The sequence below is a fragment of the Aegilops tauschii genome, chromosome 5 (assembly GCF_002575655.3).
Source record: "Aegilops tauschii subsp. strangulata cultivar AL8/78 chromosome 5, Aet v6.0, whole genome shotgun sequence".
NCBI classification, from domain to species: Eukaryota; Viridiplantae; Streptophyta; class Magnoliopsida; order Poales; family Poaceae; genus Aegilops; species Aegilops tauschii.
Genome location: NC_053039.3, coordinates 53,557,328 through 53,582,326, shown reverse-complemented (window position 1 = coordinate 53,582,326; position 24,999 = coordinate 53,557,328). Strand labels below are relative to the sequence as shown.

Below are 24,999 nucleotides of genomic sequence, written 5' to 3'. Positions count from 1 at the left end.
GAGCTCCTGTTCGGCGCCTGTTGCGCCCGGTCAGTTTCGGGGCGCACACTGCCGCGCCCTTTTGGGCCGGCCCATGAAGGCTGAGCGCAGCAACCTTTATAATACCAAAAAACCGCAAAAACAGTGTGTATTCTGCAGGTGAGAAAAATGGTAAGCTTTCAAGGGTCATCAACAACAGTGTGATGTATAGTACTACTAGTATTTAACTGAAATTAATTACAAATGGTCCATCTTAATTACATGAGCTTCATTTCTAGGGTCCCCCTTTTACCTATGATTGAATATTAATCAAGTAAAGAATGTGCTGGATTTATAATCATATTCCACGACATCAGATGTCTAGATTTCTTGTGATTACCCATTGCCAATATCCAGCATTTCATCTTTAGATATAGATGAACCCTTTTTATGAGCAACAACGTAAGTATCTGCATTCTTATCTTCCACTGTGTCCTTTACAGACCTTTCATCTTTACCGCCTCCATTACCTCTATCAGATCTTCTTTTATGGGTGGCGGCACTCGTCGGTCACTGTATGATCATCGATGGGTCGTCTATCAGATCTTCTTTTGTCATCCCGCATCTTGGGTTGTAGGATTCAGTAAACTTTTGGAAGGTTTCGTGTAAGCTAATATTATTTTTGTTATTTTGATATTTCTCTCTTTGGTCTGTCTCCTCTTACTTCTACAACAATGAAAGTTTCAGTTAGATGCCACGGTTGTCAAAAGCACTCACACTGCATCATATAATATTTTCAGCGAAGATTATGTTGTCGTTATGGATGATCTTTTTTTTGCAGAGGCATTAAGGATGCTTTTTTTTTGCAGGAGCACTATGGATGATCTTCAAGGCTATGTATTTTGACTGAATTTTTGTTTATCCCCGTTGCAACGCACGGGTAATGTTTCCTATGAATTTGTAAAATTAATGCACAATCCAGGTCGCATCCACACTAATTAATAAATTCAGCCTCAAGTTCCTACAGCCACATCAATTTGAAAAATCGAGAGGAAAATCCAAAGCCGAAATCCACTATCGCAAATTTTGAGAATTTTACAGTAACATCTCTCTCTCAAATAGTACTTTATCAAACCAGAGATGATTAAGAACTTGCAGATTTCCCGTTACTAAGTTCTGCCTAATTTATTTCTATTTAAGATTGGCATTTGACAAATCCCAGGAGAGCTCCTGTTCGGCGCCTGTTGCGCCCGAACAGTTTCGGGGCGCACACTGCCGCGCCCTTTTGGGCCGGCCCATGAAGGCTGAGCGCAGCAACCTTTATAATACCAAAAAACCGCAAAAACAGTGTGTATTCTGCAGGTGAGAAAAATGGTAAGCTTTCAAGGGTCATCAACAACAGTGTGATGTATAGTACTACTAGTATTTAACTAAAATTAATTACAAATGGTCCATCTTAATTACATGAGCTTCATTTCTAGGGTCCCCCTTTTACCTATGATTGAATATTAATCAAGTAAAGAATGTGCTGGATTTATAATCATATTCCACGACATCAGATGTCTAGATTTCTTGTGATTACCCATTGCCAATATCCAGCATTTCATCTTTAGATATAGATGAACCCTTTTTATGAGCAACAACGTAAGTATCTGCATTCTTATCTTCCACTGTGTCCTTTACAGACCATTCATCTTTACCGCCTCCATTACCTCTATCAGATCTTCTTTTATGGGCGGCGGCACTCGTCGGTCACTGTATGATCATCGATGGGTCGTCTATCAGATCTTCTTTTGTCATCCCGCATCTTGGGTTGTAGGATTCAGTAGACTTTTGAAGGTTTCGTGTAAGCTAATATTATTTTTGTTATTTTGATATTTCTCTCTTTGGTCTGTCTCCTCTTACTTCTACAACAATGAAAGTTTCAGTGAGATGCCACGGTTGTCAAAAGCACTCACACTGCATCATATAATATTTTCAGCGAAGATTATGCTGTCGTTATGGATGATCTTTTTTTGCAGAGGCATTAAGGATGCTTTTTTTTTGCAGGAGCACTATGGATGATCTTCAAGGCTATGTATTTTGACTGAATTTTTGTTTATCCCCGTTGCAACGCACGGGTAATGTTTCCTATGAATTTGTAAAATTAATGCACAATCCAGGTCGCATCCACACTAATTAATAAATTCAGCCTCAAGTTCCTACAGCCACATCAATTTGAAAAATCGAGAGGAAAATCCAAAGCCGAAATCCACTATCGCAAATTTTGAGAATTTTACAGTAACATCTCTCTCTCTCAAATAGTACTTTATCAAACCAGAGATGATTAAGAACTTGCAGATTTCCCGTTACTAAGTTCTGCCTAATTTATTTCTATTTAAGATTGGCATTTGACAAATCCCACGAGAGATCCTGTTCGGCGCCTGTTGCGCCCGGACAGTTTCGGGCGCACACTGCCGCGCCCTTTTGGGCCGGCCCATGAAGGCTGAGCGCAGCAACCTTTATAATACCAAAAAACCGCAAAAACAGTGTGTATTCTGCAGGTGAGAAAAATGGTAAGCTTTCAAGGGTCATCAACAACAGTGTGATGTATAGTACTACTAGTATTTAACTGAAATTAATTACAAATGGTCCATCTTAATTACATGAGCTTCATTTCTAGGGTCCCCTTTTACCTATGATTGAATATTAATCAAGTAAAGAATGTGCTGGATTTATAATCATATTCCACGACATCAGATGTCTAGATTTCTTGTGATTACCCATTGCCAATATCCAGCATTTCATCTTTAGATATAGATGAACCCTTTTTATGAGCAACAACGTAAGTATCTGCATTCTTATCTTCCACTGTGTCCTTTACAGACCTTTCATCTTTACCGCCTCCATTACCTCTATCAGATCTTCTTTTATGGGTGGCGGCACTCGTCGGTCACTGTATGATCATCGATGGGTCGTCTATCAGATCTTCTTTTGTCATCCCGCATCTTGGGTTGTAGGATTCAGTAAACTTTTGGAAGGTTTCGTGTAAGCTAATATTATTTTTGTTATTTTGATATTTCTCTCTTTGGTCTGTCTCCTCTTACTTCTACAACAATGAAAGTTTCAGTTAGATGCCACGGTTGTCAAAAGCACTCACACTGCATCATATAATATTTTCAGCGAAGATTATGTTGTCGTTATGGATGATCTTTTTTTTGCAGAGGCATTAAGGATGCTTTTTTTTTGCAGGAGCACTATGGATGATCTTCAAGGCTATGTATTTTGACTGAATTTTTGTTTATCCCCGTTGCAACGCACGGGTAATGTTTCCTATGAATTTGTAAAATTAATGCACAACCCAGGTCGCATCCACACTAATTAATAAATTCAGCCTCAAGTTCCTACAGCCACATCAATTTGAAAAATCGAGAGGAAAATCCAAAGCCGAAATCCACTATCGCAAATTTTGAGAATTTTACAGTAACATCTCTCTCTCAAATAGTACTTTATCAAACCAGAGATGATTAAGAACTTGCAGATTTCCCGTTACTAAGTTCTGCCTAATTTATTTCTATTTAAGATTGGCATTTGACAAATCCCAGGAGAGCTCCTGTTCGGCGCCTGTTGCGCCCGGACAGTTTCGGGGCGCACACTGCCGCGCCCTTTTGGGCCGGCCCATGAAGGCTGAGCGCAGCAACCTTTATAATACCAAAAAACCGCAAAAACAGTGTGTATTCTGCAGGTGAGAAAAATGGTAAGCTTTCAAGGGTCATCAACAACAGTGTGATGTATAGTACTACTAGTATTTAACTAAAATTAATTACAAATGGTCCATCTTAATTACATGAGCTTCATTTCTAGGGTCCCCCTTTTACCTATGATTGAATATTAATCAAGTAAAGAATGTGCTGGATTTATAATCATATTCCACGACATCAGATGTCTAGATTTCTTGTGATTACCCATTGCCAATATCCAGCATTTCATCTTTAGATATAGATGAACCCTTTTTATGAGCAACAACGTAAGTATCTGCATTCTTATCTTCCACTGTGTCCTTTACAGACCATTCATCTTTACCGCCTCCATTACCTCTATCAGATCTTCTTTTATGGGCGGCGGCACTCGTCGGTCACTGTATGATCATCGATGGGTCGTCTATCAGATCTTCTTTTGTCATCCCGCATCTTGGGTTGTAGGATTCAGTAGACTTTTGGAAGGTTTCGTGTAAGCTAATATTATTTTTGTTATTTTGATATTTCTCTCTTTGGTCTGTCTCCTCTTACTTCTACAACAATGAAAGTTTCAGTGAGATGCCACGGTTGTCAAAAGCACTCACACTGCATCATATAATATTTTCAGCGAAGATTATGCTGTCGTTATGGATGATCTTTTTTTGCAGAGGCATTAAGGATGCTTTTTTTTTGCAGGAGCACTATGGATGATCTTCAAGGCTATGTATTTTGACTGAATTTTTGTTTATCCCCGTTGCAACGCACGGGTAATGTTTCCTATGAATTTGTAAAATTAATGCACAATCCAGGTCGCATCCACACTAATTAATAAATTCAGCCTCAAGTTCCTACAGCCACATCAATTTGAAAAATCGAGAGGAAAATCCAAAGCCGAAATCCACTATCGCAAATTTTGAGAATTTTACAGTAACATCTCTCTCTCAAATAGTACTTTATCAAACCAGAGATGATTAAGAACTTGCAGATTTCCCGTTACTAAGTTCTGCCTAATTTATTTCTATTTAAGATTGGCATTTGACAAATCCCACGAGAGATCCTGTTCGGCGCCTGTTGCGCCTGGACAGTTTCGGGGCGCACACTGCCGCGCCCTTTTGGGCCGGCCCATGAAGGCTGAGCGCAGCAACCTTTATAATACCAAAAAACCGCAAAAACAGTGTGTATTCTGCAGGTGAGAAAAATGGTAAGCTTTCAAGGGTCATCAACAACAGTGTGATGTATAGTACTACTAGTATTTAACTGAAATTAATTACAAATGGTCCATCTTAATTACATGAGCTTCATTTCTAGGGTCCCCCTTTTACCTATGATTGAATATTAATCAAGTAAAGAATGTGCTGGATTTATAATCATATTCCACGACATCAGATGTCTAGATTTCTTGTGATTACCCATTTCCAATATCCAGCATTTCATCTTTAGATATAGATGAACCCTTTTTATGAGCAACAACGTAAGTATCTGCATTCTTATCTTCCACTGTGTCCTTTACAGACCATTCATCTTTACCGCCTCCATTACCTCTATCAGATCTTCTTTTATGGGCGGCGGCACTCGTCGGTCACTGTATGATCATCGATGGGTCGTCTATCAGATCTTCTTTTGTCATCCCGCATCTTGGGTTGTAGGATTCAGTAGACTTTTGGAAGGTTTCGTGTAAGCTAATATTATTTTTGTTATTTTGATATTTCTCTCTTTGGTTTGTCTCCTCGTACTTCTAGAACAATGAAAGTTTCAGTTAGATGCCACGGTTGTCAAAAGCACTCACACTGCATCATATAATATTTTGAGCGAAGATTGTGCTGTCGTTATGGATGATCTTTTTTTTCAGGGGCATTAAGGATGCTTTTTTTGCAGGAGCACTATGGATGATCTTCAAGGCTATGTATTTTGACTGAATTTTTGTTTATCCTCGTTGCAATGCACGGGTAATGTTTCTTAAGAATTTGTAAAATTAATGCACAATCCAGGTCGCATCCACACCAATTAATAAATTCAGCCTCAAGTTCCTACAGCCACATCAATTTGAAAAATCGAGAGGAAAATCCAAAGCCGAAATCCACTATCGCAAATTTTGAGAATTTTACAGTAACATCTCTCTCTCTCAAATAGTACTTTATCAAACCAGAGATGATTAAGAACTTGCAGATTTCCCGTTACTAAGTTCTGCCTAATTTATTTCTATTTAAGATTGGCATTTGACAAATCCCACGAGAGCTCCTGTTCGGGTTTCGGGGCGCACACTGCCGCGCCCTGTTGAGCCGGCCCATGAAGGCTGAGCGCAGCAACCTTTATAATACAAAAAACGGCAAAAACGGTGTGTTCTCCAGGATTCGAACTCGGGTGGTCGGTTTATTGGCCGACCTCTAATAACCACCAGAGCAACTGCATATTGGTTACTACTAATAGCGCCAACTCTATAAGAACAAGCGGGGCCGCGTCTATTATATAGCTTAGATTTCTGAATTATTTTTAGAACATCATTGATTTGAAAACATTCATCATTTTTGAGGACAAGTTCACAAACTTTAAAAAAGTTCATCGATTTTGCAAACAGTTAAGGAAAAATTGAAAAAAGTTCAATGCTTTTGAAAAAAAAGTTCATCGAGTTTAAAAAAAGTTCATCGATTTTTAAAAAAGTTCAATTTTTTTGAAAAAAGTTCATCAAATTTGAAGAAAAGTTCATCAATTTTGAAGAAAAATTCATCGAATTTGAAAAAAGTTCATCAAAATTGAAAAAAAGTTCATCGAATTTGAAAAAAAGTTAATCAAATTTGTAAAAAAAAGTTCATCCATTTTGGAAAACTGTTCATCGATTTTGGAAAAAATTACGAATTTTGAAAAAGTTCATTGAACCAGGAAGAAGGAAAAAAGAAAAAGAAAAAAAGAAAAATGGAAATTCGAAAGAAGAAAACAACGAGGAGAGGTGCCTAAGCACGTGAAGTTTGTTGGCATTGTGGTTGACTGGTAGTACTCCTAACTAGGATGTCGCCGGTTCGATACGCCACAGCCTCACATTTTTTGCGTTTTGAAATGTAGGATAGGAGAGAAGGATAGATGGGCCGGCCCAGCGAGGATGAGGGGTATGCGCCCATTTGGAAAAACACCTATAACGGGCGTTAGCCGCCGAATAGGGTTTCCCAAATCCCACAGCCAAGCCAACATCTAGCAGTGGCACTGAGAGCACAAAAGTATAAAATTGTACCCCTAAGATACATCTGAAACGCTCTCATTGATGCAGCCAGTGTCATTGTCAAGGATGAAGGACACGTATGTATTCCTCTCCGTCTTGCCAGTCACCATCCCAACGAGCCTGGCCAGCAGGCCACCCAACCTGGATAGCCGCGTAAGAAGCCAATCTTGATGAACACAAAGCCGAGGAGATGCATATCGTGGGCACTCACCTTGGTCGTCTCGACGCGAGCCACCCCTTCTCGCCAGTGACGGACAGCGGCACAATGACGATCTGCTTCATGGTGATGAAAGAGGGTGAAGACCACCACCGCAAGGAGGCCAGCCGCTTGGATGCGAATCGACAGCGGGGTGGCGGCGATGTTCGCTGGGTTTCAACAGATGCCACTGCCAATGTAATTAAAACACTTGTAGTCTTTCACTGAGCAACGTGCAGATTACATGAAGTAAAGCTGGATGGCAATTATATGCTTCATGTAAAATTATATGAAGTAAAGCTTGATGGCTATAGTAGAGGGAGAAGACTGGATGCAATGTAAATATCTCATCTCTTCAAATATGTTGTTAGATGTGTATAGTCCCCTTTTCTGTATATCCCCCATTATATAAGGGGTTTCCTGCACTTTACCACACATGTATATGTATTGGCCTTTGACCCTCTGTCAATACTAGTTGCTCATTATCCGACATGGTATCAGATGCTAGGTTAGTCTCTCTTTCCCGCACGATGCAACTCCGTCCTCCCTGTCCATAATTTCCCCCGTTTTCGCTGCTTCTAGCCACCCAGCGGTCGTCTCCTCTCTGCAACCGGTCGCCGCCGTTCTCTACAGCGGGCCGCCGCCGTCCTCTGCAGTCCGGCTACCGCCAGCTCCTGTCCCATCTGGCCGCTGCTGTCCCCGGTCCGTCCGGCCCCTGCATCGCCTGCCTTCCGCTTCCGCCAGGCTCGTCTAGCCGCCGCCGCCGCCTCGAGCTCGTCTAGCCGCCGCCGCCCCGGGCTCGTCTGGCCGTCGCCGCCCCTGGCTGTCCGGTCGCCGCCGCACCTGGCCGTCCGGCCGCCGCCGCCGTTCCCGGCCTGCCAGACCTCCGCCATCCCAGCTTCCGGCTGCTGGCGGCCCGGCTCCTCCTTGCCTCTGCTCGCGTGGGCTGATCCCGCTTGAGCGCCTGCCTTGAGTGAGGCAGTGCCCGATCCAGACCGGGTCCTCTTTGTCCGTTGACTCCAAAAAAATAGAGTGACTTCCTCATGTCCTCTTCGGGCTATGTCGCGGTCCCTCGGTGCTCGGTGATCTTCGATCGCACCAACTATGCTGAGTTTGCGGGGTTCATGCGTATCCATATGCGCGGTCTTCTTCTGTGGGGCATTCTCTCTGGCGAGGTCCCCTGTCCGCCATGCCCTATTGCTCCCGTGGCTCCTACCCCGCCGGTGCCGCCGGTTCTTGCCGCTGATGCTTCTCAGGCTGATCGAGATGCAGCCAAGGCGCTCGATGATGCTGCAGTTGATACTTATGATCAGCAGGTATCCGTTTATTCAGATGCTCTTGCTGTCTACGGGGATGATCTGTCTGCTTACACTCAGCGGTGCAATGATGATGCCCGTGTTGCTGCTGTTCTCACTGTGAGTGTCCTCCCTCAGTTTGCTTCGGAGTTCATGGGGCTCGGCATAGTTGCAGCGATGTGGTCTTATCTCTGTCAGCGCTATCAGCCCTCTGGTGATGCTCTCTACTTATTTGTGGTGCGTCAGGAGCACGCTCTTCAGTAGGGTGACTCATCTGTTGACGAGTTCTACACATAGAGTTCTGCTATCTAGCGCCAGCTTGACTCTCTTCGGACAGTTATTTGTGGATCTTGCCGCTGCTGTCAGACCATGCGGTCTAACTTGGAGTTTCAGCGTGTCCATGAGTTCTTATCTCGCCTCCGCTCCGAGTTTGAGCCTCGACGTGCTTACTTGATTGCTCGTGGTCGTGTCCCTATCTCGGAGGTACTTGTTGAGCTTCATGCTGAGGAGACCCGCCTTCGTTCTACTGGATTGCTTATGCTCCCTTCTGTGTTGGCTGCCCGAGCTCCTGTGTCGTCTGCTCGTCTCACTGCGCCACCGCTCCTGCCCACACCTTCAGGGGGTGGGTCGCCCTCCTTATGTTGAGAAGGGTCGGTCACGCTGTGTCACCTTCTGTGACTACTGCTCCAGGCTAGGTCACCCAGAGTCTGATTGTCACCAGAAGCAGCGAAACCAGAGGCGCTCCTCTTCCAGTGGTGCTCCCGTGTCGTCATCGACTCCGTCACTCACCGACCATGACATTGTGCGGCTCAAGCGCCTTCTGGCTTCCTCCGGCTCTTCATCGACGGGTTCTGCTCCTGTTGTGACTGCTTTCACCACTTCATCACCGCCGGCATCTACACCGTCAGGTACATCTTCGTGGGTTTTGGACTCTGGAGCTTCCTTTCATATGTCCTCTGATTCTTCAGCGTTGTCTTCTCTTCGCTCTCTTGATTCTCCTATTAATGTTCTTACTGCCGATGGCACATCTCTTCCTGTTGCTAGTCGAGGTATTCTTTCCACTCCATCCTTTTTCTGTTCCTAGTGTTTCACATGTTCCTCGCCTTACCATGAATGTTTTTTTCCACTACCCAACTTACTGATTCTAGTTGTCGCGTCATTCTCGATTCCGACTCTTGGTCCATTCAGGATCGTCGCACCAAGGTTTTGGTTGGTGCTGGCCCCCGGCGCCGTGAGCCAGAGGGCCTTTGGGAGGTTGACTGGCTTTGTGTTCCTTCCGTAGCCACCACTTCTGCCAGCTCTCATGCTCTTGCTGCCTCCTCGTATGCATCCTTCCAGTAGTGGCATCATCGCTTTGGTCACATCTGTGGCTCTCGCTTGTCATCATTAGTGCGCCAGGGCCTCTTAGGGTCTGTATATGGAGATGTTTATTTACATTGTAATGGTGGTAGACTTGGCAAACAGATCCAGTTACCTTATCCTACCAGTGAGTCGGTATCTCAGCATCCTTTTGATTTAGTTCATTCTGATGTCTGGGGTCCTGCTCCCTTTGATTTGAAAGGTGGTCATCGCTACTATGTTTTGTTTATTGATGATTTCTCTTGCCACACTTGGCTCTGCTTCATGAAATCTCGTAGCGAGGTTCTCTCTATATACAAACGATTTGCTGCCATGGTTCACTCCCAGTTTTCCACGCCTATTCGTACTTTTCGTGCTGACTCTGATGGAGAGTTTATCTCCCAGCTGTTGCGTGGTTTTCTTGCGGAACAGGGTACTCTTGCCCAGTTCTCTTGTCCTGGTGCTCATGCTCAGAATGGCGTTGCAGAACGCAAGCATCGTCATCTGCTTGAGACGGCTCGTGCGCTGATGATTGCCGCTTCCCTTCCGCCCCACTTTTGGGCTGAGGCTGTTTCTGCATCCACCTATCTCGTCAACATTTAGCCTTTGACTGCCCTGCATGGTGGTATTCCTATGGAGTGTCTCACTGGTTGTTCTCCTGACTATTCAGCTCTTCGTATGTTTGGATGTGTGTGCTATGTCCTTGCTCCGCGAGAAAGCACCAAACTGACTGCTCAGTCCATTGAGTGTGTTTTTCTTGGCTACAGAAGTGCATGCTCTAGCCAATGCAACCAAGAGACCGATCTGATGGAAGAGACTTAGGCAGCACATTATACGTCAACATATGTCAACTGGAGTATTTCTCAACAATCCCTTGGATCTGCTCCAGAGTCAAGATTGACAACAATTAGCAAGAATGAGCTACCTACAAATGACCATGAAACAAAGCAAAAATGGTGCTAGAGTGCACTGAGTCTTTTTAGCAAACATATGGTGTGCACCTCGCGAGCTGGCAGTGGTTGAAGTCAATGGGGGCAGAGCAGCACTGAACTGCACGCAGCCTGGGCAACGACCATCGAACTGCTCCGCCGATCTGTGGATGATGGGAGGAGCAGGTGCCCCGGCCAGGTGAAGAAGAGCGTCGGGGAGGAGAGGAACTGGCTCCCGTCAGCTCACAAGAGCAGGTGCTCCGGCCAAGTAAAGAAGAGCATCGAGGAGGAGAGGAACCGGCTCCCGTCGGCTCACCTATGATTGAGAGGTGAGGCAGACAGTTTGGAAATGTCTTTTGCCGTCGCCGGAGCACGTCGGGGAGGAGAGGAACCGGCTCCCGTCGGCTCACCTGTGATTGAGAGGTGAGGCAGACAGTTTGGAAATGTCTTTTGCCGTCGCCGGAGCACGTCGGGGAGGAGAGGAACCGGCTCCCGTCGGCTCACCTGTGATTGAGAGGTGAGGCAGACAGTTTGGAACTGTCTTTTGCCGTCGCTGGAGCACTGGATGCCAGCCAAGAGAGGAGGGAGGGTGGGTAGCGTCGCTGGAAGAGGAACACGCGAGGGCTGGGCTAGTGGTGGAGGACGACGACATCGAGTCGTGGCGAGAGAGGGGTTGGGGGAAGGTGCGGCGTCGGCATCAAGTGTCGCCGATGGTGGATATCCGCAGGGGTGGGGAAGGCGGACGGCGGAGGGGTGTTGGCGGCGCGTGGCGGGGGCCGGCGGCTGATAACCCACAAGTATAGGGGATCGCAAAGTTTTCGAGGGTAGAGTATTCAACCCAAAGTTATTGATTCGACACAAGGGAGCCAAAGAATATTCTCAAGTATTAGCAGTTGAGTTGTCAATTCAACCACACCTGGATAACTTAGTATCTGCAGCAAAGTATTTAGTAGCAAAGTAGTATGGAAGTAACGGTAATAGTAGCAAAAGTAACAGTAGCAGTTTTGTAGTAATTGTAACAGTGGCAACGACAAAGTAAATAAGCAAAGCACAATATGTGAAAAGCTCGTAGGCATTGGATCAGTGATGGATAATTATGTCGGATGCGATTCCTCATGTAATAGTTATAACATAGGGTGACACAGAACTAGCTCCAGTTCATCAATGTAATGTAGGCATGTATTCCGAATATAGTCATACATGCTTATGGAAAAGAACTTGCATGACATCTTTTGTCCTACCCTCCCGTGGCAGCGGGGTCCTATTGGAAACTAAGGGATATTAAGGCCTCCTTTTTAATAGAGTACCGGACCAAAGCATTAACACATAGTGAATACATGAACTCCTCAAACTACGGTCATCACCGAGAAGTATCCCGATTATTGTCACTTCGGGGGTGTCGGATCATAACACATAATAGGTGACTATAGACTTGCAAGATAGGATCAAGAACTCACATATATTCATGAAAACATAATAGGTTCAGATCTGAAATCATGGCACTCGGGCCCTAGTGACAAGCATTAAGCATAGCAAAGTCATAGCAACATCAATCTCAGAACATAGTGGATACTAGGGATCAAACCCTAACAAAACTAACTCGATTACATGGTAAATCTCATCCAACCCATCACCGTCCAGCAAGCCTATGATGGAATTACTCACGCACGGCGATGAGCATCATGAAATTGGTGATGGAGGATGGTTGATGATGACGACGGCGACGATCCCCCTCTCCGGACCCCGAACGGACTCCAGATCAGCCCTCCCGAGAGAGATTAGGGCTTGGCGGCGGCTCCATATCGTAAAACGTGATGAAACTTTCTCTCTGATTTTTTTTCTCCGCGAACACAATATATGGAGTTGGAGTTGAGGTCGGTGGAGGTCCAGGGGGCCCACGAGGCAGGGGCCGCGCCCTAGGGGGGCCCCACCCTCATGGACAGGGTTTGGCCCCCCTGGTGCTGATTCTTTCGCCAGTATTTTTTGTTAATTCTGAAAAGTTGCTTCGTGGATTTTCAGGTCATTCCGAGAACTTTTATTTCTATACAAAAATATCACCATGGCAGTTCTGCTGAAAACAGCGTCAGTCCGGGTTAGTTCCATTCAAGTCATGCAAGTTAGAGTCCAAAACAAAGGCAAAAGTGTTTGGAAAAGTAGATACGACGGAGCCGTATCAACTCCCCCAAGCTTAAACCTTTGCTTGTCCTCAAGCAATTCAGTTGACAAACTGAAAGTGATAAAGAAAAACTTTTACAAACTCTGTTTGCTCTTGTTGTTGCAAATATGTAAAGCCAGCATTCAAGTTTTCAGCAAAGATTATGAACTAACCATATTCACAATAACACTTAGGTCTCATGTTTACTCATATCAATGGCATAATCAACTAGCGAGCAATAATAATAAATCTCGGATGACAACACTTTCTCAAAACAATCATAATATGATATAACAAGATGGTATCTTGCTAGCCCTTTCTGAGACCCCAAAACATAAATGCAAAGCACCTTTAAAGATCAAGGTCTGACTAAACATTGCAATTCATGGTAAAAGAGATCGAGTCACAGTCATACCCAATATAAATTAATAGTAATGCATGCAAATGACAGCTGTGCTCTCCAGCGGGTGCTTTTTAATAAGAGGGTGATGACTCAACATAAAATTAAATAGATAGGCCCTTTGCAGAGGGAAGCGGGGATTTGTAGAGGTGCCAGAGCTCGATTTTGAAATAGAGATAAATAACATTTTGAGCGGTATACTTTCAATGTCAACATAACAACTGAGAGATCTCGATATCTTCCATGCTACACACATTATAGGTGGTTCCCAAACAGAATGGTAAAGTTTATACTCCCCCGCCACCAACAAGCATCAATCCATGGCTTGCCCGAAACAACGGGTGCCTCCAACTAACAACAATCCTGGGGGAGTTTTGTTTGCAATTATTTTGATTTGATTTGAGCATGGGACTGGGCATCCCGGTGACCAGCCATTTTCTCGTGAATGAGGAGCGGAGTCCACTCCTCTTGAGAATAACCCACCTAACATGGAAGATACAGACAACCCTAGTTGATACATGAGCTGTTCGAGCATACAAAACAAAATTTCATTTGAAGGTTTGGAGTTTGGCACATACAAATTTACTTGGAATGATAGGTAGATACCGCATATAGGAAGGTATGGTGGACTCATATGGAATAACTTTAGGGTTTATGGAGTTTGGATGCACAAGCAGTATTCCCGCTTAGTACAGGTGAAGACTAGAAAGAGACCGGGAAGCGACCAACTAGAGAGCGACAACAGTCATGAATATGCATTAAAATTAATCAACACTGAGTGCAAGCATGAGTAGGATATAATCCACCACGAACATAAATATCGTGAAGGCTATGTTGATTTTGTTTCAACTACATGCGTGAACATGTGCCAAGTCAAGTCACTCGAATCATTCAAAGGAGGATACCACCCTATCATACCACATCACAACCATTTTAATAGCATGTTGGCATGCAAGGTAAACCATTATAAGCTCCTAGCTAATGAAGCATGGCATACGCAACTATAATCTCTAATTGTTATTGCAAACATGTTTATTCATAATAGGCTGAATCAGGAACGATGAACTAATCATATTTACAAAAATAAGATAGGTCAAGTTCATACCAGCTTCTCTCATCACAATCAGTCCATCATATATATCGTCATTATTGCCTTTCACTTGCATGACCGAACGGTGTGGATAATAATAATAGTGCACGTGCATTGGACTAAGCTGGAATCTGCAAGCATTTAATTCAAGGGAGAAGACAAGGTAATATGGGCTCTTGGTTAAATCAACAATCATGCATATGAGAGCCACTAAACATTTTCATCATGGTCTTCTCCTCTCGACCCCCAAAGGAAAGAAAAGAAATAAAACTATTTACACGGGAAAGCTCCCAACAAGCAAAAGAAGAACGAGAATTTTTTTTGGGTTTTCTTTTAATTACTACTACAAGCAAGGAAAGTAAATTAGCTAAAAGCTACAACTAATGTTTTTGGTTTTTCTTAAGGTTTATCAAACACACAAGAAGAAAGCTAGAAAAAGAAAATAAACTAGCATGGATAGTACAATGAAAAAGTATGAGCACCGACAACTAGCATGAGTGTGTGAACATGAATGTAATGTGGGTGAGAAATACGTACTCCCCCAAGCTTAGGCTTTTGGCCTAAGTTGGTCTATGCCCATGGATCGCGGCTACTCTCTCTGGTGTACTGAGGAGTGTCATCATACTGCCACTGGCTGGCGATCTCCTCCGGATCCCACTGATAAAATGATGGACGATAAGGGTCAAGTGGTGGTTCCGGCTCAAGCTCTAGGGCTGATGTTTGGCCCCGGTACGCATAAACGGCCTTCGGCAAGACGAGGTAAGTGCTTGCAGTTAAGTCAAACAAAGAGGGTGCAGGCAGGATAATAGTCTCACTGTATTTCTTATGAAATCTCAAATTATACTCAAGCGACTTCTCATCATTTTTAACAATAAACTCATGTGCTACCATGCTCTTATAATCTAGAAAAGTAGGGGGCAGCAGCTTTTCCTTTCTCATAATGCCTAATAGGTATCTTGAAGTGTTTAGCAAGGCGTGAAACATAGATACCTCCAAAGATGGGGCCCTTTGTACGATTCAGACTTAACCATTTAGCAATAATGGCGCCCATACTAACAGAGTTATCGCGAAATAAAGCATGGAACAGAAATAATATCCAGAACACTAAGGTTTCCACAGTTTCCGCGACCAATTAAGCATCTACTAGCAAATATTGCAAAGTAACGTAGAACAGGAAAGTGTATGCTAGTAATTCTTGCATCGGAAACTTTCCTCGTTTCCCCTACAGTAATAGTATCAATAAATCCATCCACATGTTTACGATGTGGTTCCTCTAAGCTGACCCCGAAGGGTATCTTGCAAACCGCACAAAATTCATATAGTGACATCTCCCTAGCCATATCATATAAATGAAACTCTACTGAAGGAGGTGATTTCTTAGGATGAAAGTAAAAAATTTGCACGGAAGTATTGGTGAGTAAGAGATACTGTTCGAGCTGGTCATGGAGGAAGTTGGTGAGGCCCGCATTATCAGCCAACGAATAAAAATCATCATGAATCCCGGCTGCTCTCAAGAAATCATCAGAAGGCCATTCACACGGCCGCACTTCCGCGACACGAGGGAGATTATACTTGGGCTTTTCATTCTCCTTACTTTGTTTATCCTTCGAACCTTGGCTAGAAGAGCCCCTCAAAAATCTCTTAATCATTTCATGAATTTTTTTGAATTTTTAGTAACTCAAAATAAAAGTGAACCAAACTCAACAAAATTGATAGCAACTACTCCCACAAGTGCCTAGAGACTACATCATGCATTAGAACTACTTGGGACCAAATAAATTTGACATGCAAGCTCAAGAACAGGGTCACCTTAGCAGCAAAAATTTGCAATGAATAAAGCACTAGAACAAAAACTAATTGGACCATTGGAGGAGTCACATACCAAGGAACAATCCCCCAAAGCAGTTTTGTGAATGGAGCTTTGAGCAAGGAGATCGAAAATGGCACCAAAATGAGCTAGAAGTCGTGCTTGAGCTGGATAGTGATTTTTTGGGAGGAAGAAGAAGAGCATGGGTGCAGGAATAAGTGGAGGGGGCCACCATGGGCCCATGAGGCAGGGGGCACGCCCAGGGGGTAGGGCGCGCCCCTGACCCTCGTGGCCAGGTGCCAGCTCCCCCTGCTGTGTTCTTAGTGTCAGATATTCTCAAATATCCCATAAAAAATCATACTAAATTTGCAGGGCATTTGGAGAACTTTTATTTTTGGGGTATGTTTTTAAACAGACAGAAAATACTATTTTTACTTTATTTAATCTAAATAACAGAAAGTAAAAGGAGGGTACAGAAGGTTGTGCCTTCTAACTTCATCCATCTCATGCTCATCAAAAGGAATCCACTAACAAGGCTGATCAAGTCCTGTTAACAAACTCATTCCGAATAACATGGAACCGGAGAAATTTCGAATAACACTAGGTTACCTCAACGGGGATATGCACATCCCCAATAATAAGAATATCATATTTCTTCTTGACAGTAGGAAGAGGAAATTCAAAACCTCCAATAATAATAGTTGGAATTTTTCCAATAGAATTGATATTGTGAACTTGAGGTTGTTTCCTCGGAAAGTGTACCGTATGGTCATTACCATTAACATGAAAAGTGACATTGCCTTTGTTGCAATCAATAATAGCCCCTGCAGTATTCAAAGAGGGTCTACCAAGGATAATCGACATACTATCGTCCTCGGGAATATCAAGAATAACAAAGTCCGTTAAGATAGTAACGTTTGCAACCACAACAGGCACATCCTCACAAATACCGACAGGTATAGCAGTTGATTTATCGGCCATTTGCAAGGATATTTCAGTAGGTGTCAACTTATTCAATTCAAGTCTACGATATAAAGAGAGAGGCATAACACTAACACCGGCTCCAAGATCACGTAAAGCAGTTTTAGCATAGTTTCTTTTAGTGGAGCATGGTATAGTTGGTACTCTTGGGTCTCCTAGTTTCTTTGGTATTCCACCCTTAAAAGTATAATTATCAAGCATGGTGGAAATTTCAGCTTCCGGTATCTTTCTTTTATTTGTAATAATATCTTTCATGTACTTAGCATAAGGATTTACTTTAAGCATATCAGTCAAACACATACGTAAAAAGATAGGTCTAATATTTCAGCAAAGCGCTCAAAATCCTCATCATCCTTTCCCTTGGATGGTTTAGGAGGAAAAGGCATGGGTTTCTGAACCCATGGTTCTCTTTCTTTACCGTGCTTTCTAGCAACAAAATCTCTCTTATCATAACGTTGATTCTTTGATTGTGGGTTATCAAGATCAACAGCAGGTTCAATCTCTACATCATTATTACTAGGTTGAGCATCAACATGAACATTATCATTAACATTATCACTATGTTCATGTTCATCACCAAATTGTGTTTCAGCATCAGAAATAGAAATATCATTGGGATTCTCAGATGTGTCTACAATAGGTTCACTAGAAGTATGCAAAGTCCTATCATTTTTCTTTTTCTTCCTTTTAGAAGGACTAGGTGCATCTACATTATTTCTCTGAGAATCTTGCTCAATTCTCTTAGGGTGGCCTTCAGGATACAAAGGTTCCTGAGTCATTTTACCCGTTCTAGTAGCCACTTTAACAGTAAAATCATGTTTATTATTTAATTCATTAAGCAAGTCATTTTGAGCTTTAAGTACTTGTTCTGCTTGAGTGTGAACCATAGAAGCATGTTTGCTAATGAGTTTAAGTTCACCTTTAACTCTAGCCATATAATCACTCAAGTGTCCAATCATATAAGCATTTTGTTTCAATTGTCTACCAACATAAGCATTGAAGTTTTTTTGTCTAGCCATAAAGTCATCAAATTCATCCAAGCATTGGCTAGCAAACTTAGTAGACGGGATTTCAACTTTATCATATCTATAGAGAGAATTTACCTTTACTACCTGTGTCGGGTTATCAAGACCATGTGTTTCTTCAATAGGTGGTATATTAAGACCATGTATTTTTTCAACAGGAGGTAAATTCTTAACATCTTCAGCTTTAATACCTTTTTCTTTCATAGATTTCTTTGCCTCTTGCATATCTTCAGGACTGAGAAATAGAACACCTCTTTTCTTCGGAGTTGGTTTAGGAATTGGCTCAGGAGTTGGCTTAGGCAGCGTCAAATTATTTTCGTTAGTCAACATATTATTCAATAACAATTCAGCTTGATCGACTGTTCTTTCCCTGAAAACACAACCAGCACAACTATCCAAGTGGTCCTTGGAAGCATCGGTTAGTCCATTATAAAAGATATCAAGTATTTCATTTTTCTTAAGAGGATGATCAGGCAAAGCATTAAGTAACCGGAGAAGCCTCCCCCAAGCTTGTGGGAGACTCTCTTCTTTAATTTGCACAAAATTATATATTTCCCTCAAGGCAGCTTGTTTCTTATGAGCAGGGAAATATTTAGCAGAGAAGTAATAAATCATATCCTGGGGACTACACACACAACCAGGATCAAGAGAATTAAACCAAGTTTTAGCATCATCCTTTAATGAGAATGGAAATATCTTAAGGATATAATAGTAGCGAGATTTCTCATCATTAGTGAACAGGGTGGCTATATCGTTTAACTTAGTAAGATGTGCCACAACAGTTTCAGATTCATAGCCATAAAAAGGATCAGATTCAACCAAAGTAATTATCTCAGGATCGATAGACAAATCATAATCCTTATCAGTAACAAAGATAGGTGAAGTAGCAAAAGCAGGGTCATATTTCATTCTAGCATTCAGCGATTTCTGTTTCAGTTTAGCTAATAACTTCTTAAGATCAGATCTATCATTGCAAGCAAGAACATCTCTAGCAGTTTCTTCATCCATAACATAACCCTCAGGAACAACAAGCAATTCATATTTAGGGGGAGAACCTTCATCATCACTATCTTCAATAATATCAGTTTCAAGAATTTCATTCTCTCTAACCCTAGCAAGTTGTTCATCAAGATATTCACCTACGCAGTAGTATCAAGCACAGAAGTAGTTTCATCATAAGTATCATGCATAGTAGAAGTGGCATCATCAATAACATGCGACATATCAGAATTAATAGCAGAAGCAGGTTTAGGTGTCGCAAGCTTACTCATAACAGAAGGAGAATCAAGTGCAGAGCTAGATGGCAGTTCCTTACCTCCCCTCGTAGTTGAGGGATAAATCTTAGTTCTTTCGTCTTTCAAGTTCCTCATAGTGACCAGCAGATATAAATCCCAAGTGACTCAAAGAATAGAGCTATGCTCCCCGGCAACGGCGCCAGAAAATAGTCTTGATAACCCACAAGTATAGGGGATCGCAACAGTTTTCGAGGGTAGAGTATTCAACCCAAATTTATTGATTCGACACAAGGGGAGCCAAAGAATATTCTCAAGTATTAGCACTTGAGTTGTCAATTCAACCACACCTGGATGCCTTAGTATCTGCAGCAAAGTATTTAGTAGCAAAGTAGTATGGAAGTAACGGTAACAGTAGTAAAAGTAACAGTAGCAACTTTGTAGTAATTGTAACAGTGGCAACGGCAAAGTAAATAAGCAAAGCACAATATGTGAAAAGCTCGTAGGCATTGGATCAGTGATGGATAATTATGTCGGATGCGATCCTCATGTAATAGTTATAACATAGGGTGACACAGAACTAGCTCCAGTTCATCAATGTAATGTAGGCATGTATTCCGAATATAGTCATATGTGCTTATGAAAAAGAACTTGCATGACATCTTTTGTCCTACCCTCCCGTGGCAGCGGGGTCCTATTGGAAACTAAGGGATATTAAGGCCTCCTTTTAATAGAGTACCAGACCAAAGCATTAACACATAGTGAATACATGAACTCCTCAAACTACGGTCATCACCGAGAAGTATCCCGATTATTGTCACTTCGGGGTTGTCGGATCATAACACATAATAGGTGACTATTGACTTGCAAGATAGGATCAAGAACTCACATATATTCATGAAAACATAATAGGTTCAGATCTGAAATCATGGCACTCGGGCCCTAGTGACAAGCATTAAGCATAGCAAAGTCATAGCAACATCAATCTCAGAACATAGTGGATACTAGGGATCAAACCCTAACAAAACTAACTCGATTACATGGTAAATCTCATCCAACCCATCACCGTCCAGCAAGCCTACGATGGAATTACTCACGCACGGCGGTGAGCATCATGAAATTGGTGATGGAGGATGGTTGATGATGACGACGGCGACGAACCCCCCTCTCCGGAGCCCCGAACGGACTCCAAATCAGCCCTCCCGAGAGAGATTAGGGCTTGGCGGCGGCTCCGTATCGTAAAACGCGATGAAACTTTCTCTCTGATTTTTTTCTCCGCGAACGCAAATATATGGAGTTGGAGTTGGGGTCGGTGGAGGTCCAGGGGGCCCACGAGGCAGGGGCCGCGCCCTAGGGGGGCATGCCGCCCACCCTCGTGGACAGGGTGTGGGCCCCTGGTGCTGATTCTTTCGCCAGTATTTTTATTAATAATGAAAAGTTACTTCTTGGATTTTCAGGTCATTCCGAGAACTTTTATTTCTGCACAAAATAACACCATGGCAGTTCTGCTGAAAACATCGTCAGTCCGGGTTAGTTTCATTCAAATCATGCAAGTTAGAGTCCAAAACAAGGGCAAAAGTGTTTGGAAAAGTAGATACGACGGAGACGTATCAGCGACGCGCGACAGGCAGAGATGCGCTGGAGGTGGAGAAGGCAGGTCGTCGTGCGGATTCTTTTTAGGAGGACTGCGCGTTTGAATACCTAAAATACCAGGGCAGAAGCAATAGCCTCTTTATTATTAATAAAATAAATAAATAAATAATATATATATTTGCAAACATGCTCGTGCGTTGCAACAGGAGAAAAATAATAATTAATTAACATAGTATATCAAATTATGCAATTTCCTTATTGATATTCCATGAAGTCCACTTAACATTACTTAGGCTCGACTTTCAGATTAGTAACAGTCAAACTTGTGAAACAACAATCATGATCACATCCTGAAGTGGTCCTCAAAAATTAAGAGGGGAGATCTATGCTCATAGTCATAGGTGCAGTAGTATTTATTCACCTTTGCCAAAAGATGCTAATCATCCATGTGACCATTTCTCTGCAACATACATGTATATCATAATAGACTGAGTCCAGTAGGTGTGAAACACTGCACTAATTATATATTTTCTCTTCTTGCCGGGAAGGCACTACACTAACTCTAAATTGAACTCTTTTAAATTCATTTTGCCTTCACCGCAAAGCCACAAAAGATTAAAATAAGAATTAGCCAAAAATACAAATAGATATTAAATATATTAGTTAGATGAGAACGAACAGATGAAGTAGCGATGATCCTACTGAATTAGTTGAGGTGCAGCACCGTGACCTTGCAACAACAGCCCATGCGGAGGGGATCCGGCTTGCATTCCTGGTCCACAATTGTTGTGACCGCACACTGTTCCTAGTGGATGATTCTCCAATCAAATCCAGGCTTGTCAGTAGCACCTCTATGAATGTACATAACTCAACTGCATGAACGCGTCCTGCTTGAATACTGTTCATATTGGCCAGTTGCAGCCTCAGCTCTGCTGCTCTTGCAAGGAAGTCCTGCTAAACCCATCAACTCCTTGCTAGCACCCACCACTTTCATGCCTGATAAAACTAATCACAACACTGTTAATTAGTTATCCTAAAAGATCACCACATTCGGACTGTCGTAGTGCTAGCGGCCGACCGGCGTTTAGAGGTATGTTTTATGTTATTTTCGTACATAAGAAAACCCAACAGAAATATGTGCGTAAATAACACCTTTTTTGGCACCAGATCCTTGTATATAGTTCTATAGACCGACTAAATAGCTTGTTCAAAATAATCTTGTCTGCATAAGCAACTTGCTCTACTGCTTCATTGACAACCCACCTTCCTTTCATCAAATGTTTCATGGCCTGCTAGTCAATCAACCACAGCACCACAGCATCAAGTTTCACATACTTTCAGACCCATTCATCATAACAAAATATTTTAATAACAAGACCAAGCTTCGCAAGGCCTATACTGTGAGTGGGTCTGTTAGACATTAGAACTTCACACAACTTAAGATTAATTAATGAGATTTACTTGCTGGCTCGATAAATATGTGATCAAACTTCACCAACTTCAGAAGCTTTACAAGACTCCCCTTGGACAGTGCATCATAAAAAACCTGTATTCACCATCACAATGTCTTCAACAAAGGATGAACGAACATTAATCCTCTTCTCATGTTGCAATGTTAAAAGGTGATTCAGAAGGGTTGTCTCTGAAAGAGAGACTAAGAACAATTAGCTAATTTAATTTAAAAAAACATTGGGATTGTATATATTTTAGCATCATGGAAGTAAGCACATTAATCGGTTTAAATTGACACTGGTTATAATGATTTAATTGATAGTGCATCATTTTCTCAATTCTGAATTCATACGGCAATCGTCTACGCATTACTGGACAATCGTATCAGACTTCAGACTTGACTGGCTTCATGTTCAGTGGTGAAATTAAGGAACCTCAGACGCTCAGATGCAGCTAAGAGGCTGTAAGATTCTGATAAATTACCTTCTGTACAATTGACAGGGGACCAAGGAGCAAGGATACCCAGTTAAGAACAGAGTAGAGAGCTATTAACATAACAAAAATAATCAAGCATAAAATTCATGTCAAGTTGTCAACATCTACATGCTTACCCTTGGGAAAAGATGTCTGGGAGTTAGGCACCAAACTTCAGAAAAAAAATACGCTGAGTTGCGAATACAATATAGCTGACTGAGAGCTTGCAGGCTAAGAACATTGAGATTTCTATTAGAATGGTTTACTGGAGGTTGTCTCCTGATGTTCATAGATAGAAAAGGAGTTTCAGTAGAAGATCTGAACTTCAAGGTTATTATTTTGAAGTGGGGAAAATTCTTAAAAGTTATCTAGCTCGCTGCTTAATTAAGAATAGACCTAGTTCTAATTGTATCTGTGGGAGTACTTGTCGATTTGCGCAATCCAAGTAGCTAGATGCCTTCAAAAAACATCTACAGTTCCATTCTTTTCTATGTATACATTGGCAAAAACGATGCCTTATCGCTTATTGGCATGAAGCACTATGTACAGAAAAATTTCAATGCTCAACAAACAATAAACATTTTGGAATTCATAAATGCCTAAACGTGTTGAACCATGTCTTCAGATACAGTCCAGTTATAGTTACCCAACCTTCAGAGGCCAAAAGCAGGGAGTTGGCCTCCAGCAAACAGACCATGGCCATCGAATGCAGCACCCAGATCACCTCATATCATCCATCCACCATGGCCACTATCTGCACCGTATCGCCAGCATCAATAAATTAAAGAGACTAAATGCTTTTTCTACAATCAGCTATTGTAGTCCTTAGGTATCCATCTTTCTAGTTACTAATAATGAATCTGTTTCTAGCTGTTTCTAATAGCGCCACTTAAAACAGCATGCCCAAATCTCGGGATTCAGTTCAGCTGAATAAACACCTGGAATTCTTTCAGTCCAAGAATGACCTGGAGTCTCTATTGGAGAGAAGTCCACCCGGGATCTGAGCATGATCGACATGTCCATTCATTGAGTCATCCTCGCCATAGCGAGTTCGTATAGGCATTCCTTAGAGCTGCTAGTCTTCTTCACTCTTCTCATTCAACTCTTGAATTTCTCATGCCATCTTATACTCATCCGGCCTACAAAAATTATGCCGAAAAAAAATCAAGTATGAGATGTAGGATCCAGAGTACAGATCTTTAGAAAGATAACTTTTCTTTCACAAAAAAGCCATCTGAACCAAACTTTTCTTTCACGACAAAATGCATCTGAACCAAGTCTGATCCCCACTAAAAAAACACTATGTTTAATGCATGCATCTCCCAGTGGAACTTATATGAAGATAAACGAAGCAACATGATGATAGAAATCAGGAGATGGCACTAATTGTGATCTAGTGGGTGTGATCTGTAGTTCGTAGGTAAATAAGAACACCCATGTGAACTTGATGTCCTAGATAGTTTGTACAAATGCTCATATCTCCAGACTGCCCCTTTGAACCAAGCCGGAATACATATCGCCAATCCATGCGGCTGTACCAATCACATAACATGTGGAATTTAGATGGGCAGAAGAACATCATAAGGCGCTTCTAATCAATATTTCGTAAACTGTGAACCACGCAGCTGCTGCGTTGTCATTAGTTACCAAATGGCAGAGCAGAGTAGAGGTAGCAGCAACAATCTGGATTCTAAATTAAATACTCAAACCACAACACTGCCCCCCCCAGCTTCTCATCTTATTAATCGATACTACCATCTGGATTCATTTGTCCTAACAACTAAGCAACGATTGGAATCGGATCAGATGTAATGGAAAACTAAATGCTTAACCATGAATTAGATTCATTCATAAAAACTTGTTCTTTCTTTCTTAATATATGGACGTGCAGGTCTCCTGCGTGTTCCCGAGAAGAAATTAGATTCAGCCAGACGTAGAGCATGAAAATTGCATGCTCCCTTATGGACGCAATATTGTAACCGATCAAGATTAATGGCGTATATAATCATTTCGATTTATGCAAATAGTAAACAAACTAACTAATGTAGTAAGTCCTATTTCTACCTGTTGATAAGTAAAACCGTCCATTGTTAATTCCACCATGATGAGGAATTGAGCGGGACAAACAAAGCAAAACAAAAGAGGCA

General features: G+C 42.2%; 1 long non-coding RNA gene across 2 annotated transcripts; it reads right to left on the bottom strand.

The window, feature by feature from the left end:
• Window positions 1–21,003: 21,003 nt before the first annotated feature.
• Window positions 21,004–24,094, bottom strand: LOC120964307 (uncharacterized). Of its 2 annotated transcripts, none has more exons than XR_012184049.1 (2): window positions 22,079–24,094; window positions 21,004–21,931 (listed from the first exon to the last, which is right to left on the bottom strand). It is a non-coding gene; the product is annotated as an uncharacterized lncRNA (long non-coding RNA). The 2 variants fall into 2 exon arrangements; XR_012184048.1 differs by having other exon boundaries at window positions 21,004–21,922.
• Between the last annotated feature and the right edge of the window lie 905 nt (window positions 24,095–24,999).